This window comes from Ipomoea triloba, chromosome 2 (genome assembly GCF_003576645.1).
Source record: "Ipomoea triloba cultivar NCNSP0323 chromosome 2, ASM357664v1".
Lineage (NCBI taxonomy): Eukaryota > Viridiplantae > Streptophyta > Magnoliopsida > Solanales > Convolvulaceae > Ipomoea > Ipomoea triloba.
Window position 1 is genome coordinate 8,512,339 of NC_044917.1, and position 6,121 is coordinate 8,518,459.

At 34.8% G+C, this 6,121-nt stretch overlaps 1 pseudogene; it reads right to left on the bottom strand.

Annotated features, from left to right (window-relative positions):
• Nucleotides 1-2,793: 2,793 nt before the first annotated feature.
• On the bottom strand, nt 2,794-3,776 carry LOC116010712 (annotated as a pseudogene).
• Between the last annotated feature and the right edge of the window lie 2,345 nt (nt 3,777-6,121).

Genomic DNA, 6,121 nt, shown 5'->3' on the forward strand with positions numbered 1-6,121 from the left:
TTAACAAGTCAATTTTGAATGACGCTACACTTTTGTTTTTGCTTTTGATTTTTGGCTTCTTTTTTATTTTTTATTTTTTATTTTTTTATTTTGTACATTAGTTTCCACCATCGTGTGATGGCATCTCGATTATCATTCCAAATGATGAGTAGTGTAATAAGTTCAAACCCCGATATTATTTGTTTTATACTTTCTCAAACATTTCAGCCCAAAGAATTTAAACCCCACCAGAGTTTGAATCTTTTTTTTTTGTGTAGCCCATGGTTTCCACCGTCGGATATTATTTGTTTATACTTTCTCAAACATTTTCAGCCCAAAGAATTTAAACCCCACCAGAGTTCGAATCTTTTTTTTTGGTGTAGCCCATGGTTTCCACCGTCGGACACAGTGACTAATCCCTCGTTGGATTGTAGGCACCTCTATTGGATGAGACAGCTGGCCTGAAAATTTAAGGTTGTTCCATACCAAAAGCCAAGGAACCATTGACCTTTGGTTAAGGATGAATGTGTCTCACTCAACCACACCCTCCAAGTTAAGGGATTCGAACCTATGACTATCCATTCGGAATGTTAATTAGATTGTCATCACACTACATGATAGTTGACAATCTTGTACGGTAATATTGTTGTAAATAAGTAAAAGTTAAAACAAATAAACTACGTGTATTTATTCCAAAATGACACATGTTTAGACTTCTTGATTTTTTATTTCTTTTTGTGTATTTATACAAAATGATGCCGGCTTTGGTCGAAACAATGCATGTTTGGACCATACGCATTTAGCTTAAAATAATACAGGTAAAAAATCATGCATATGGGCTCCAAAACAATATTTTTTTTTCACACTTTAATCATGCATATTTAGATCAAAATAATGTGAATTTTCTTCAAAATGAAAAAGCATTCCATAACATTATGCAGAAAAAATGCATTTTCACAAAAATATCAAATCATCTTCCAATTCGCTCTAAATTTCCATGTATTCTAACATGTTTTTTCCTAAACAATGTTCGGTTGTTTTTACTTAAAATGATTACTCCTAAATGATGTAATGAAAATTCTAAATATTTACTAGAATGACACTACTGATAATTGTTTTCCAATTGACTCTATTCTCACCTAATCTTGATTCATATATATATATATATATATATATATATATATATATATATATATAGCCCTACCTCTTGTTCGTAACCAAAAAAACAAATGTGTATGTGTGTGTATATATAAATATAAATATAATAATGAAATTGAAAATACTATTATCTCCTAATATTTCATCACATGATATGACTTATAATCATTAGGTACCCATAACTTTGGTGACCCACCATTAATTAAAAAGAAAGTTAGTTAGTTGTCCAATTAGAAAATATCATATAAAAAGAACAAGATTAATTATTACTCCGTATATTGGAAGGATGAGTATCATTACTCTATAATAAGAACCGTTCGAGGACTAGTGCCCAGATAAGAACATGCTACTACCGAGTCCGCATTTGAAAATAGTAATTCTCTTTGTAAAATGAATAATTCATCACCGAAAATAATATAAATTAACAAACAACAAAATAAGCTTATTCTGAAAAGTATTATTTCATTCATTTCATGAACCAAACATTTAACATTAACATTTTATAGCATTTATATGTAGCCGAAATTACTTGCAGCCTAGCGCGCGCCTTTGATTACATGGATAATAGTTTACGCATGGATTATCGACAAGCTCTAATCAGATTACGTATAGCTTAGTGTAGTAAATGATTATTGATGACGCATGCACATGAAAGATTTGGTAAATAGTCTGCACCTCACCTTAATTATATAATAAATTATATTAGACTTCATTGTTACTCTCACATTAAAAATGTTTTCACTCACAATCGACTGACTAATACTCCAGTAGGGTTGTTGACTTATATTAAAACGCGACAAGGAATATATGAACAATGGACCATAAAGATGGGAACATAAACCATTCAAACAATGCATAAAAGCCTATTGGTCATCACTCTCCTCTTTTTCTACATTATATATGCATTTCCCAGAAGTTAGTTAGGTGATCCCATTCCCCGTTGAACCAATCCGAATCGTTTTGCTTTTCAATTTCAAATATAGTTAGGCTTATAACGGGAACTAAAAAATGTTGGTCCAATTGTTTATTGAACTGAGCGGTTCGTATTATTTTGATTTGAATATTTGATTTTAGAAAAAAAGGGTCAAATAGACCCTTAAACTTTATACCAAAAGTCAAAGACGGATACAGCATGGGGACAGCTGTCTCCACTCACCCCACCCCCACCCCCCAAATAGCCCTTGTATATATGTATATATGTATGTATAGAACAGTTTTAGATATAAATATATGAAAACAAATATAAGTATAGGATTGATTAGTCAGTTGAGTTGGTTGGGGTGTGTTTTTAGTTAAGGAAGGGCGATGGTTCAAATCTTGAAAGTAGCAATTCTTACTCCTTTGTAGCTTCTTCAAAGCTTAATTTATATTTATATAAAAAAAATTAATAATTTGATGTGTAATTTATAATGTGTTTTTTATTTCAATTATTTTATCAAATTAATTATGTTTCATATATTGTTATTAATATTTGTATAAAGTTTTGATGTGTTTTATTTTTCGTCTATATTCAACAATATTTATGACTATATTCCTTTTAAGTGTTTCATTTTTTTAATGAGTTAATGCCCAAAATGGTCCTCCGACTATGGCCTTTTCTTAATTTGGTTCCTTGACTTTTAATTGCACCCAAATAAATCCCCCGACTATTGAATTTTAAGCCAAAATGGTCTCCATTAGCTTTAGCGTGAACCTGCCATTAAAAAGAAGGGTAAAATGGACAATTTATATTATTTGTTGGAGACCAGCTAGTTTCTTCCCCAAATTAGTGAAACAAATTGCAGCCCTAAATACCGGAACCGGAATTCCACGATCTCCACCAGAACCAGAACCGGAATTCCGCCTTCCTCAACAAGCGTCACCCTCGCCTTCACTGCCGACGCAAGGACGCTCACAACGAACCCTGACTTATCCACCATGTTTGAACTAAAATCAGCCATTAATTCCACTAGAGGCTTCATTATTCCGGCTTGCACAACCCTGACTTTGTTTTCTTTGACTGAACAAATCGAGTATAGAGTCGTTGATGCGTCCTTTTTGCCGCGTAAATTTCCGTTTTCTAGAAGGCTTACTAGCGGCGGAATCGCGCCGGACTGTACAATTGCTACTTTGCTCTCTTTAATTTGCGAGAGCCGGAGAAGAGCGCAAGCGACGTTCTCTTTGGCGACGGGGGTGCCTACTTTAAGAGCCCGAACGAGCGGCTTGATTGCTCCAAAAGCCGCGATAAGCTGCTTGTTCTCGTTGCAGAGCGAGAGGTTGAGAATTGCAGTAACGCCATATTCTAGAAGCTGAGGATCTGAGGACGAAATTAGTGAAATAAGCGGTTTGATTGCTCCGGCTCTGGCGATTTTGATTATGTTCTCCGGCTTGTTCTTCGCAAGGAGCCAGAGTTCCATTGTTGCCTGCTTTATTGCATCGATTGAGCTCGAATTGAGATCGCAGACAAGTTGAGGAATCAATTCGTCGAAGTTATCGATGGCGCAAGCCAGCAATAGCCAACGACTCTGCGAAGAAGCCGTCGGGAACTCGCCGAATATATCACTATTGCAGTCGCTGAAAGCCGAAGAATCATCGTTGATGCTGAGATCGCTGAACCTTCGTCCCATGTAAGTTTAATTCGATTGAATCTCCGTTTCCATTCCACGGAAGTTGCTCAACTTCATCTACCAGCGGTACCGGTTATTTGATTCCGGCAATAAAATCTCCCGGAAAAATAAAAGCTGAAAAAATTGCACAGGTTGTTGAATTGGGGACACATATTGATTAAATTGGAGACCAACACTTGAATTACCCATTATACCCCTCATTTTAACACCCATTTGACACCAGATCTAACGGCTGACCTTTTTGGCTTAAAATTGAATAGTTTGGGGACCACTTTGGATGCAATTAAAAGTCAAGGAACCAAATTAAGAAAAGGCCATAGTCGGAGGACCATTTTGGGCATTAACTCTTTTTTTAATACTACGGATTCTATTACACTGCAATATATGTTCATTACTACTTTCTCAACCTATTGAATCACAAAGAGTCAATATCGTTGAGGCTCGAACCCACAACCTCTCATATAAAGGAGCAACTTGGTGCTACCTTTTTTATGTTTCGACCCCACTAAGACATTTTTCTGGATCCGCCACTGCCAAAAGTCAATTAGACACATAAACCGGTTAAAAATTGCAATTAAACCCTAAAACATGTTATTTTAATGCAACTAAACCCATCAACCGGTTACAAACCTGTTACAGACAATCATTCTCATTCCAACAAAAAATCTGATGAATCTCCAGCCACAACCACTTCTAATCGTCTTCTTCGGAAATGGCCACTTTTGGTCGCATAATTGTTGAACAAATACTATGAATATGTTAGGGTGGTATTTAAAAAATATATATATAATATTTAACATGAACTTTGGTCAATCAATTAGCCAGACTATATAAATAGCATTCAAAGTTGAATAAGAGGAACAAATTAAAGCAAGCGTACGCGCACGCACACACACGCACACATGCGCACACGCGCGCGCGCACACACACACACACACACACACACACACACAATGTTGCAAAAATCCCGCCTAGGCGCCGATTAATCCCCGCCTAGGCGCTAGGCGCTAGTCGACCGCCTAGCGTATCACATTAAATGGTTGTCTAGGCGGCTGGCCGGCTAGGCGACCGCCTAGGCCGCCTAAGCTCCGCCTAGGCCGCCAAAGCACCGCCTAGGCCGCTTAGGCGCTGACCGCCTAGGCGTCGACTAGATCGACTAGGCACCGACTAGGCCTTCTAGTAGGTCGATTAACTATAGTTCTTTTTTTTAATGGGTTATTTCACTCAAAACAACATCGTTTTGAGCGAAATAATCCTAAATTGTACAAACTTTAGATTTTTTAAGGTTAATATTTAATATTTTAGTATTAACTATTAAAGTATTATATAATTTATAATTATTAGTCTTTAAAAAATTAGAAATACTTAAACAAATTTTTTAAAAATAAAAAATAAAATAAAAAGTACACGGATGCCTAGACGCCGATTAATCCCCGGCTAGGCGTCATAGGCGCTAGGCGCTCCCCGAGCGCCTAGGGAGCGCCTAGCGATTTTTTCAACCATGCACACACGCGCACACACACACACACACACACATATATATATATATATATATATATATTAATCATGACCAAATGTTAACTAGGTTTCTCGTGATAAGTATAGACTAATTTAATCCATCCATGATCCATCTAGAATGATCAATGACTAAAAAATGACAGGGTCAATTTTATAAATATTAGTATAAGGGAATAACTTAGAGATTTCATGCATTTATTTATTTAATGTAACAAAACTAATTAGACTAAATATGTTCTTTTGCAAACTAGCACCAGTAACTAATTGCACATGATGAGACACTAGCAACAAAAAAGAAGCGGACAAACAATGAAGACGAAGAAAATGACAAAACTATCCAAAAGCAAATTAACAAAACTTATAGTAATTCCAACCAAGAAAAAGTAGTATCTACTACCTAATACCATACAAACTACAATAAATATTTAGATAATTATTTTTAAAAAAGTGCAAATTAAACATTAATTTTAACTATAATGAACTTCTCCTATATATAATCTTGCATTGATATACTTTGAATTACTTATTTTAGTGCAAACATTGGGCATTAAATCAGTCGCGCAATGCGCGTGTAAAACTAGTATAATTATATTATTGAATCGCACTTGTGTGAGACATGTCGAATCTAGGATAGTTGTTTGTTATTTATGATAAAATATTAATACTTATTATAGAAAATTTAATACCAATTTGAATTAAATAAATTGTTACTTATAATAGATATTTTAATATTTATATGTAAAATTGTGATACTATGTAGGGTAAAATTGATTGTTACTAATGATAGATATTATAATACTTATTACTGAAATTGTGATATATATACACTCAGTTGTTTACAATGATACTGTGATACACTG